The following is a 12514-nucleotide window of genomic DNA, read 5'->3' as shown; positions in this document are numbered from 1 at the left end:
CCAGTTTGCCATATTGCACTGAATTTTACAGAAAATGACAGAAGCTGCAGATTTAAAAAAAAAAGTTAATTTATAATAACATTGTATTAGAATATGACTTGTGTAGCAATTGTTTATGCTATATTATTATTTTTTTATTATTTTGCTATTTTTTATTTTCCATGAAAGTGGAGTTACTGTTTAATGCTGCGGCAGGCAACAACAAATACCTCTCTTGACAAAGAGAACATTTTTGAACATTTATAGGCAAATCATTCAGTGAAATCCTATTACTATCCCAAAAAATCAGATGACATTGAGGGAGCTGTATTAAATCCACTTCTTCTGGATTCAGCAGGCTTTTTGCAATGCATCCGGGCAGCACTATATCATGTTGTCACATGATTCTGTGCTGTTTAGCCTCCTTCTCTCAGATGTTAAACAGGCAGAACAAGGGAACACCAGCCCTCAATTTTGCAAGCTCACTTTCAGTAATTTTTAAAAATAATGGCTATTTACACACATAAAGATTTCGTGAGCAGCGTAGCCAGCTGCTTTAAGTGGATGAACATTAGGGTAACTCAGCAGGAAGAATGTGTCCCTTTAGTAAGTTAAAAAGGATTTTTTTGAGAATGTTTTATGGTATATTTGCAGCAGCCTCCTAAACCCTGCTCTTAAGAAGGAATCCTCAGCAGGAGAAGATTTGGTAGTGATAGTGATGAAGATTACCGGCCTCAGCCTACAAAATTTGCATATAACAAATATATAGTCCTTATGCTATAGACCAATACTGTAGCTGTGCAAGTATTCCATAATAGTCTGCTGCATTTGTTTTATCAATAGTAGAGGTAGCCCGTCTTTTCATATCAGAACAACCTACCTCAGTGTCATTGTCTAGCTTAGACCCTCATTTGGATCATTGGCTCTGACAGGTGTGTATTTCCACAGTGCTGACTCTCACTGACAGAAAGTGGTTAATAGCTTTTCATATTCCCATCCTGCATCATGAGGTGATACAGAGGGTAACCTCCCACCACATAATAGAGTCCAGATGGCATACAACAAGGGGTGGTTATATGACCTTTCCAATCTGCGCCAAATCATGATTTATATGGAAGCAGTGGAGCTGAATCAAAGGACAAGGCACTATTCATTACAAACGCACCAGAAAAGAACAACAAAACTCACACCTCATTAAATACAGCAGTATTGTATGACGGCAAAGATAATATTTAATTCATTCTCTGTTTTTCTCACTGCATCAGATGCAAATACAGCATTCCCTTCTTGCAAAGGTCTTATGCATTTATTTATCTTGAATTGGTTCCTAGAGTCTACATCTTAATCTTTAAAATGTCATATACTGGACATTAGAAGTTCTAGAGCTTTGCTGCTCAGTAGGAAATGTATATAGTTTGTATATAGTATATACTTAAAATGTGTGTATTGGCGTCTGAACCATCTGAACCACTTACAGTATAAATACATACACAATTAAATAGTAAATATATTGCCTAAATAGATGTTGCAGTCACATAAGCTACAGTGATGGAGAAGGTACCTAAGACATACAGATACCATTACTCTTAAAGTGATTGTAAAGTCTGTTTTTTTTTTTTTTTTTAAATAACAAACATGTTATACTTACCTGCTCTGTGTAGTGGTTTTGCACAGAGCAACCCAGATCCTCCTCTTCTCGGGTCCCTCTTCGCTGCTCCTGGCCCCGCTCTCCTGTCGAGTGCAGCTTGCTATGGGGGCACCTGAGCCGAGCTTCAGCTCTGTGTGTCCATTCAGACACAGAACTGCAGTTTTGACCAATGGACTCGTGGACATCGGTGGACAGAGAGGGTGCTCAGGAAAATATTAGGGGGTGCTGGGGCGACTGCTACACACAGAAGAGTATTTATCTTAATGCATAGAATGCATTAAGATAAAAAAAGTCTGCCTTTACAACTCCTTTTAAAACCAGAGATCTAGAGTAATAGTCAATGTCATTTGAGAACAGTGTTGAAATGTAAATTCAGGCTGAATCACATTTCCAGAATTTAAATTCATTTAAAATTTTCACTCTTCATTTCAATTTATGGTTGCCATATTTTGGCACTGACAAAAACTGGAGTGTATAAAATTTGGTGCACCTCTGCAGAGAAACCAATCAGTTCCCAGATTTTTTTGTCAAAGCTTAATTGAACACGCTGAAGTTAAGAGTCTGATTGGCTACCATGCACAGCTGGACCAGATTTTACACTCTCCAGTTTTTTAGTAAATCAACCCAATGGTACCCTGAGCCTCACAAAAGGTGTGAAAATTGGAAAACCCAGACCCTTGCTATAACCCTACGTTCACACCTATGCATTTTTTAGTGCATTTTTCAGTTTGCAGAAATGCACTACAGTCCATTTAGCATGGTTTTCTCATGGTACACATTGACACCAATGCATTTTTCAGCCGGTGCATTTTTGGAAAGGGTCAGGGATTTTTTTTCTGCACAGACTTCAATGTAACCACACCAAAATCCCAAGTGTTGCGTTTTTGATGCATTTTGCATTTTTTTTCCTTCACTTTAACAAACTGTGTATAGCTGGTTGCTAAAGAGCGGACCGGAAAGCCGGCTGCCGTGGCCTTAACAACCGATGCATCATCAGCTGAATGTAAAAAAAAGAATAACTGGCAACAAAAAAATCGGGAAAAAACAACATAGGGTCCCACCCCCAAATCCATACCAGGCCCTTTGGGAGCCCCATGTAAAAAAAAAAAAAATAGCATGCATCCTGGCAGGTCAGTAAAGGGAGGGGACAAGCGAGCATCCCGCCTCCTGAACCATACTAGGCCACATACCCTCAACATGGGGGGTGCTTTTGGTCAGGGGGACTCTTCCCCACAACCCTGGGCTGTCATTGTGGGGGTCTGCAGGTGGAGGGCTTATTTGAATCTGGATCTGTATCCTGCCCCCCATGTGAATGAGTACGGGGTATATAGAGTATAAGAGTTTTTGACAAGTCCTTTATTAATAAAATAAAACAATGTCCCTCGATGTAGATCCATCATCAATCACGATGCCTGCCACTACCGCAGGACCAGAAAAAAAAAAGCCCTGCTCATGACAAACATTTCTGCAGTCTGCCTGCTTCGCCGTGTGACATAACGGTGGAACAGGCATATATTATCCCCAAAAATATAATCAACATAATCTGCTGATTGAAATGAGATCACATTAGTGTGACTTTTATGTAAAATAGTGGAATGGTAAAAGTGAAGGTACACATTTATTTTAAGAGAGCTTTGTTACATAAGCAATGAAAATAAAATGGCTTGCATAAATTGTTAGCATAACATTAAGATAGGATCAAGTAGAATTGTCAAGGACAAAAAATAGCATGACTACAACTTCTTTACAGGTTTGCAATTGAAAAAGAATTGAATGGCATTGATTTCACTGACATGAGCATTTGAGGCTTGTACACTGAACGCATATGTCATACATTTTATATATATATATCTTATAGTATATAGTATATATTATATTTTTTTTATTGGAGACTAGATATAGAACCCTATACAGCTGTGTAGCAACAAATAATTTCTAATAGTGACCTACAGCTGGCTGCAATCATCCAACCATAGATCAGTATAGCAGTGATCTATTGCTGAAGGGGTATGGTTAGTGGATTGGAGACAGATATGTCTCAGCATTTGAACTCACAGGACATCAAACCCATTCTATTGTAAATACAAAGGGGTTTATTTACTAAAACTGGAGAGTGCACAATCTGGTGCAGCAGTGCATTGTAGCCAATCAGTTTCTAACTTCAGTTTGTTCAGTTAAGCTTTAACAAAAAATACTGGAAGCTGATTGGTTTCTATGCGGAGCTGTGCCAAATTTTGCACTCTCCAGTTTTAGTAAATCAACTCCAAACTATCTGCTACAGGCACACCTGTGGAGCAATTTTTAACTAGATCAGAAGCCCAAATACTGATAGTTTTAGCCCCTGGGCTTAACACTGGCTCCCGGCTGTCACAGACATCTTACATTGCCAGTGCTAAAGTCTCTGGGAATCGCAGGAACTACTGAAACCAGCTGCTATTTTAAAATGGTGTTGCGACAAATCCAGGAGGAAAAGCCACTATTCAATAGCCATTGTAGCAAGTAACTGATAGGATGATTAATGGTGAACTGTATTCAACTAAGCTCCAGTTCACATGTGCTTATTTGGCTGGTGTAGCTTTGTGCATTGTGGATGTATCATGTGTATCATAACTGGCAACTTGCTTGCTTGGTTGGCATTCTGAATGTGGACAAAGTGCCTTTCTAATAGTACAGGCATTGGATGCTCATCTTCATCCAGTACCCATTCAAACCAGGCATTAAAGCAGAAATATATATATTTCTTTAAATGCAAACACTCCGAAATTGAAAGGTAAAGTAGAAAATGCATGCACACTTGCAAAACTATATCTTGGAACTTTTCCAGAAGATCTATGACCTTTTGGCTTCAGCCCTTTTGGCTGCACAGCTCAAAGGTTATAGGCTTTCTGGACATTCCTCTTTGTATGTTTGTATGTTATTTTGCATCTACAGTATAATTGCATAAGGACAGAGACCATTACAGCACATATGTGGCTCCTCTGAATCATGTCCTGCCCAGACTTGACCTCTGGGCCTTTTCTGCCACTTTTTGTTTACATGTAACAATCAGTATTTGTTGCACATTATATATATATATATATATATATATATATATATATATACAGTATATATATATATATATATATATATATATATATATATATATATATATATATATACAGTCTTTAAAACAAGTAACAAATAACTTAAAAAAGGAGTAGAAAAAAGGGTGGATTGGGTGGGGAAAATAATGCCCTATTGCACATCCAGTTCTTGGCAAAAAATGAGAAAAAAAATTCCTACAGAGAAACTTGATGGATGGTAACATCAGTTCCCTCAGATGGTAACACCATCGCCTTTATTACCTTCCACTAATGATAAAGAACAGATGAGGCAATATCAGGGGCGGATTGACCATTCGGGCACTCGGGCACTGCCTGAGGGCCCCATGCCACTAAGGGGCGGCATCAGGTTTGCCAGCCTCAATAAAACCAGGGACAGTATGTAAAACTAAAAACCTGTGTTTTTTTAAAACTCCCAAGATTATAGCTGCCCCACCTCTCCAGTACCTTTTCAGTGTGTGTATGTGTATTCTGTGTGTGTATACTGTGTGTGTACATTGTGTGTCTGTGTGTGTATACTGTATGTGTGTGTGTGTATACTGTGTGGCCCCATAATCTATTGCCTGGGGGCCCCATAATCTCCTATTGCCTGAGGGCCCCATAATCTCCTATTGCCTGGGGGCCCCATAATCTCCTATTGCCCGCAGGCCCCATAATCTTCTCCTAATGCCCGGGGGCCCTATAATCTCCTATTGTCCGGGGGCCCCATGAGTTGTCAGTCCGCCCCTGAGCAAGATGGAATATGGATAATATAAAATAAGGACAAATATGGAAAATGCAGATTTGCAAGTAGGCATGCATGCATAATTTTTTAACTAGCAATTTCAAAGTTCTGCTTTAAGTGAATAGTATGATGGGATTTGTTATTGGCTGACAATAGCAGCACTTGCAATGCATTGGTTTGAATGTGTTGTAAATGAGAGATTCCCAGAGGGGTCATATTAACAGCTTAGAAATATCCAGTGTACAGTAGCTGTCCCTTATGTGTTTTTTTTTACCCAGCATAATCTGTGCTAAAATGTTAAGAATATAAAAATAGTATGGAAGACATAACTCCAAACTATTCTATCCTGTCAGCACATGTACATTACAACACATCCGACTGGTTGCTAAAGGAGACCCTCCTTCTTCTCCTTCTGTGCAGTGGATAATAGTCCAACATTGGAAAGATTCAGGTACATATACTAGTTGTATTTAAAAAAAATAAATTAAACAAATGCATTAATAGTTTTTTAAATCTGCATGTAAATCAACAAAACTGCACACTATTATGACAGGTATTACAATTTTTGACACTTGTTTGCAAATACAAATGTCTTTACTGTAAAAGCTATTTTATGTTCCAGCCATGATACAGTGAAGTGTGTCTTGGTGCAAGGTGTCCTTCCTGCCTCAAAGTCACTCCTGTCCTAATTCCTCAATGCCCACGTGCAGTGGGACTGCAGATTAATGGGAAGGTCTTATAGGGGTGAGGCTTCTTGAATTTCTAGGTCATACACGACATGAATCTAAATTACAATCTTGTGTAAGACATCCCATTCCCCACAGTCTAATACTGAAACAGGCCCAGCGCCTTCATTATTAGGTTTTGGCTATAATAATCACCGGAAGTCACAGTATTCAATGCCCAAAGCTACTTTCTGAAATAAGAAAAAGAATACAAGGGCATGCTACTAGTGTGTCAGAACAATATGAATCATTCAGATAGTTCTCTGGTCAGTCTGCTATATACATAATGGGTAATTGTATATAAGCATTTCAATTGATGAAAAAAGCATAAGTGCATTTGTAGTACAGATCATTTAGGCAGCTTTACACTGCAGACTCTGTTCACAAGGAAATCACACCATGTACCATTCTTGCAGTGGTACTGTGCTCTGAATCCTCCTCCTTCAGCTTTAATCTTCTTTTTTTTTTTGCACAGAATGCTGATTCTTGCTGCTCATGAATTCTAATGATTATGAATAAAACTGTGCAGAAAAGCAAGGCACCATTCACACTTGATCTGTTTTGGTCTTTTTCAGTTGTTTTTGTATGTGTGTCTTTGCATGCAGGCTTAAAGTGATTGTAAAGCCTTTTTTTTCTCTCTAAAAATAACAAGCATATTATGCTTACCTGCTCTGTGTAGTGGTTTTGCACAGAGCAGCCCAGATCCTTTTCCTTTTCATGTCCCTCTTTGGCTCTCCTGGCCCCTCCCTCCTGTCGAGTGCCCCCACAGCGCTCGGCTTGCTATGGGGGCACCCGAGCCAAGTCACAGCTCCCTATGTCCATTCAGACATGGAGCCCTGGTTTGCCCCCCCCCTCTTTTCCATATTAGCTAACTGACTTTAATTGACAGCAGCAGGAGCCAGTGGCGCCGCTGCTGTGTCTCAGCAAATCAGTAGGGGAGTCTCAGATGGCCGAGGAACTCGTGGACATCGCTGGAGAGAGATGGGCTCAGGTAAGTATTAGGGGGTGCTGGAGGGCAGCTGCTGCACACAGAAGGTTTTTTTAATCTTAATGCATACATTACGATAAAAAACCTTTTACCGACTTAAACAACTTCTTTAAGGCAATATTAAACCCTCAATTATTCAAGCAATTTTGGCAGCTGATTTAATCATCTACTGAATAGGCAGCTTCTTATGGTGGCACCCTTGTATGCAGGGACTAGAAATATGTGTCCCTACATTGTGTGTATCAATAGATACAAACAACCTGGTAACCTAGGATGGCAAGACACTCCCTGCCCCCCCCCCCAAAAAAAAAAAAAATACACTGTAATAGACTGGCTGTAGGCTGTTAGCCGATTAGCTGTTAACTATTTCCTGTGACAAAGGGAAGTTCAGGGAAGCAGCACTGGGTGAGCAGGATTTAGTGACACTGAAAGTTAAAAGTTGTGCTGTTGTGCTGGGATGAGAATTTTAACAAATGGTTTACTGGGGAATGTTTGTTTCATTGTGTTCAGCTAAACACTGAGGGTTTAATACTACTTCAGGCATACTTTTTTTTTAACAAATGGAAAACTAGTAACTAAGCCAGGAAGCACTCAAAAAACATGAATTTTTACAAACTTCAAGTTTACACTACTGTAAACAGGCAACACAGAATAAAATGAAAAGACTAGTGTTGAGAAAAGAAGCTAGGAAAACTTCAAATCACACTTCAAAACACTTAGGTGTGAATGGATCCTAAGTGTTGGACTCAGTGGACAGCAGCAAGGAAGGCAAATAGAGACATTACAGTGTGTGTGCCTGCCTTCTGCATGGCAGGTAAAGGGGTTTGCTGTTTTCTTTTTTTTATTTGTATTCTCTTTAAAGTTAATCTGCAACAAACAGTGCTTAAACATTCAGCAATTCAACTAAGTACATCAGGGTCCTGGTCAAAATTACAACCTAATAAACAATTCACTTTAGATGCATTGAACAATTATGTGCAGTGTCCAGGCACAGATCAATGATTAGTACTGTAAGGCCCCATGCACATAGAGGCATTTTGCTTTTTTTCCTGCCTCTAAACCCCCCTTTAGGTTAGCCTATGTGTTCATGTAAACAGGTGTTTAGGTGTTTATAGACGCTTAAAAGCAGAATTACCAAGTTGAACACTTAGCTGCAATAGTCACAGGGTGCTCCCCAGCAAAAGACATCTTCCCTTTGCTATTTGGTGATTTAAAATGTGTCTCTCCAAGGGATTTGACAGCACAACAAGCCACCACTCAAGGAAACAAGGCTTGGTTGTCAACCTGCTTCACATCAATAAGGCGCGCCATTCTCAAAAAGTGGTCCTCTGCCAACCCATCCACTATTCCAGAAACAAGACCTCATAACCCTTCTGCGCAAGGAAAAACTCGATGCCAATCTGTCATCCACCAGCACGTCATTCCACCTACAGCTCAAATGGTTACCCTTTATCACCAAGACTCTACCAAGCAAAGACCAACTTGGGTACCTATCTCCATCCATCCACATCAGCTCCCCTCTCTAATGATGCCTTTCCCACGGATGGTCCCAAACTCGCCTCACAATGACCTACAGTCTGACCTGTGGGTGTACTTCTCTAACCTACTCCACCAGTGACTATCTTCGTTTTAAGAGGACACCCCAGAAGTACTACCTGACAACTTCTGTATACCTATAGTTACTTTCTTCTCACCCCCCCCCCCCCTCTTTATGGGGCATGACTCCTCCTCTTTGAACCCCCCATAACCACCCCCCCTTCGCTGCCTATTCCAGGGTTGAAGTGGGGTGATACATGAGGGGAAGGAGAGGATTACTCATAGTCTGATCCAAGTTTCAGTCATAACTATATAACTATAACCCTATATATCAGGTCCAAGTCAGTCACTTATGTTATTTATCATTCTTGTATCTCCTGCATGCAAGCTATTAGTTACTTTGTTCTGTTTTCAGACCTCTAATTGTATCCAGGGACTGACACTTAAGTCCATCTACTCCCTGTACATCTGTAACCAATCTTTTGCTGAAAAATTTAATAAAGCATCTCATATTAGAAAAAAAGCAGAATTAATATTCTTGCCAAAGGAATGAATAAATGCCCCAAGCACTTGATGCGCCTAACCACACTTTGCAAAATACTGCTTTAGACATGTTTGTAATGTTGCCTTTTCCTCCCCTGGAGCATAGGCATCCAGAAGAGGAAAAAAAAATGCCCTGTGTGCATGGGGCCTTAAAGTGCCAAATACATATACATTTAATAAGCGTTGATTATATTTTCAGCATAAAAATAATGGTCTGAGTTATTTTACAACAGATAATACTTTGGGGCACTTATTTGTACATACACAAATTATGAAAAAAAAACATTTTGTTGAGAAAAAAGACGTGAAAATACAAAACAGTTTACTTTTTTTCCCCAATTAAAACTAGTAAGTAAAAGATATGTAACTATTCTGCTACCAAATGGGACTGAATGGTGGTACAGGGAGGAATGCTTTAGGACTAAAGTGTTAAAGAAAAAAAAATCTGTGTTGTCCCAGGTTCCTCTGTAACATGTTAATCTTGCCTTCCATTTGGCAGACTTTTGTAAAGGGGTTTCTTAATCACTAGCAGTTAAGGCTTCTTAAAAACAAACACAAACAAAGGAAAGGGCAGCAGTATCTTTTAGCAATGGCAGCAAATACAGCTATTGTTAAAAAATAAATAAACTAAAAGCTGATACGTTGCCAAAGATGTATGTGTGCCGTTGTAAATTTACCGTACCTGCAATGTTAACACAAAATTATTTGTAAGGCATTTTTCCTACAGTTACATTTTAAAAGAACAATTACATCTTTGGACTTGGATGCAAAATGGGAAGCTATGAAGCCAATTTCTCCTTCAAATGTAAACACAGTAGGCACCAATCCCTTTCTTAAAACATTTGTTGTTGGATAACATTTGTTGTTTTTGAAAAAATAAAATAAAAATAAAATCAGAGGTATGCAAATGGTGTATCCTTTTAACTGCTTCCAGCCCAGAGGTCATACTGTAAATACAGTATATGTGTATATATGTCTTGACAACAAGCAGTTATATAAGGATCATAAAAGAATATTAAAAAGATAGCCGCGCTTAGGACAAATAGAAAATAAGTTAAAGATTAAAAAAGAATAGAAAATTAAAGGAATTAAAGGTAGCTGCCTCCCCTACTAGGGATCCCCTAAGAAGAGCTCTAGATAGTATCAAAATAAAAAGAAAATGGGGGTGTCTGGCTCTTACCCATACACTACAAGAAAAAGGGGCTAAGTTAAGGGTGTGCTAGGGACTAGCCCTACATATACATTAACCAACAGCCTGATATCTTGTACCCAGTATCTATTGTGCAGAACAGAAGTAGAATGAAAGTGATAAACACCAGAGCTAGAAGGTCATGTGAAAAGTAAGAATAAAAATGTTATATTATTTGATCCAAAATTGCAAAACCACAAAGTCTACCCTAAAAGTGCATGTGCTATGTGCATCCAATTACGTGAATAAGAATTATAGTATCACAAGGGTACCATTACAAATATATATTGCTAAGTGCATATATTGCATAAATGTCATCAGAAAAATTATGCACAAGACCTGATGTTTCAACACTATAAAAAAGGAAAGTGCATATAATGTGTTGTTGCAAATAAATTATAAATACGTGTCCACAAGTGTTGCATCCAAAAAATAAAAAACAAAACCCAAATTAGGTCTACCTCAACACTGCTTTTTGTATATATTTTTTATATGCTTGACTTTTAATAAACGGATGAAATACCACTTTTACTACACTATGGGAGCCTACTTTTATCTTCCTTGAGGTACACAACATTGGTTACACACCCCCATTTTCTTTTTATTTTTATATAAGGATCATGACTGCAGCTGCAGCCATAATCCAACAGTCGCAATTGTATTCCCCAGGGCCTCTGCTTTTGGAAAATATATAACGTTTAGGAGTTCTAAGTTGTTTTCTATTAAAAAAATGCTGATTTTAACATGTATGTGAAATTTTTAAAAATTGCCCTGGTAGGCAAGTGGTTAATTTAATAGGTTGCTTTTAAAATATGTTAATTATCTCTTAGGAATGGATCATACCACACCATACAGCAGCACATAACACACGTGAGCCGCTGTGCAGTCTAAAGTGCACTGCTGTGTGCTACAATGGCTTGTTATAAAGCATTGTGGAGATTTTCTTCTTTTTTTTACTACTGTGTTAATTCTATGTGTTGCAGAGCATTGTGACATTGCAGGTTATTGCAAGATACTGCAGTACATGATCCCTGCATCACAATATCACCATGCATGCCAATGCAGTGCTTTGGTGTGAACAGGACCTATACAAATCAAGGCTTTTTACCTTAACTGTTGCAGCAATACCCCCGTGTATTGTGGTTCGTCCGTCACCCTGCCCAGCCAGGCACACAGTTCTCATTCACCCTCAGGCAGAAAACCAGTACTTAATCTTTTTTTTTTTTTTTTATTGAGGGGATTTAACTCGGATAAGGATGGGATATTCATGAGATGCCCTACTGATTGCAGAAAAGGTATATGGGACCAACTATATACACCTCTGGTATATACAACTTCTATATATCCAGCTCAACACAACTCTTGATCTCACTCTCCAGAACTTTACTTTCTTCTGCAGAACTCTCTCTCCAGGACCAGCTAGCACTGATTTGCAGGCTTGACACTGACTCAGTTAGGCCTAAAGCGAATGCCCCTTGCATGCAGGGGCCACGGGCCCCTAGGGTGTAGCAAAATGTAGGTAGTCCCAGTGCTAGCTGTCCACGTGGATACTAAACCCAGTACCACATGTTCAGGCCCTGCCAGCCCTTCTGACTGCAGCTGCCTCTCTCTCCCATCTCTCTGCCATCACAGTCCACTCCACTGGCTTTGCACCCATACCAGACTGCAATCTCCCAGTCCTCTCAGGTGTGTCTCCCAGACCTCCTGACTGTATGACACTCACCAACCCTCCCAGCTGCTATTTGTAGTTCCTCCTGGAGACTTGCCTGGCAGTGCTCTCCTGCTGTCCTCTCCTTGCTCCAGTTCCTCCTGTCCAGGACACCTCCACATGTTCTCAGAGGGTCCCGTCTTTACCCGAGCCCAGGCCCAAGATCACCGCCCCAGACTGGGGAGCTCCCTCAAAGGCCACAACAGCTTCCACCCGAAATACTCCTCCCTAACTGGGCTGACCCTTAATATTTAAGGAGGCCTGCCCCCTGCCAATCCAAGTGGGGGATTGGTCAGGGCTCCACAGAATACCCCAGGCAGCGCCAGCTTTCCTCTCCTCCTTCCTATCCAGAAGATGCTAGAATATTCTGGAA

At 39.8% G+C, this 12514-nt stretch overlaps 1 protein-coding gene across 1 annotated transcript in view; it reads right to left on the bottom strand.

Moving 5' to 3' along the window:
* GRIK3 (glutamate ionotropic receptor kainate type subunit 3) overlaps window positions 1-12514 on the bottom strand; it is a 929711-nt gene that overhangs the window by 640859 nt on the left and 276338 nt on the right. The window lies entirely within an intron of this gene.

Source organism: Aquarana catesbeiana, linkage group LG02 (genome assembly GCF_042186555.1).
Source record: "Aquarana catesbeiana isolate 2022-GZ linkage group LG02, ASM4218655v1, whole genome shotgun sequence".
Taxonomy (NCBI): domain Eukaryota; kingdom Metazoa; phylum Chordata; class Amphibia; order Anura; family Ranidae; genus Aquarana; species Aquarana catesbeiana.
The sequence above is the reverse complement of the archived record's forward strand: the minus strand, read 5'-3'. Positions and strand labels throughout refer to the sequence as shown.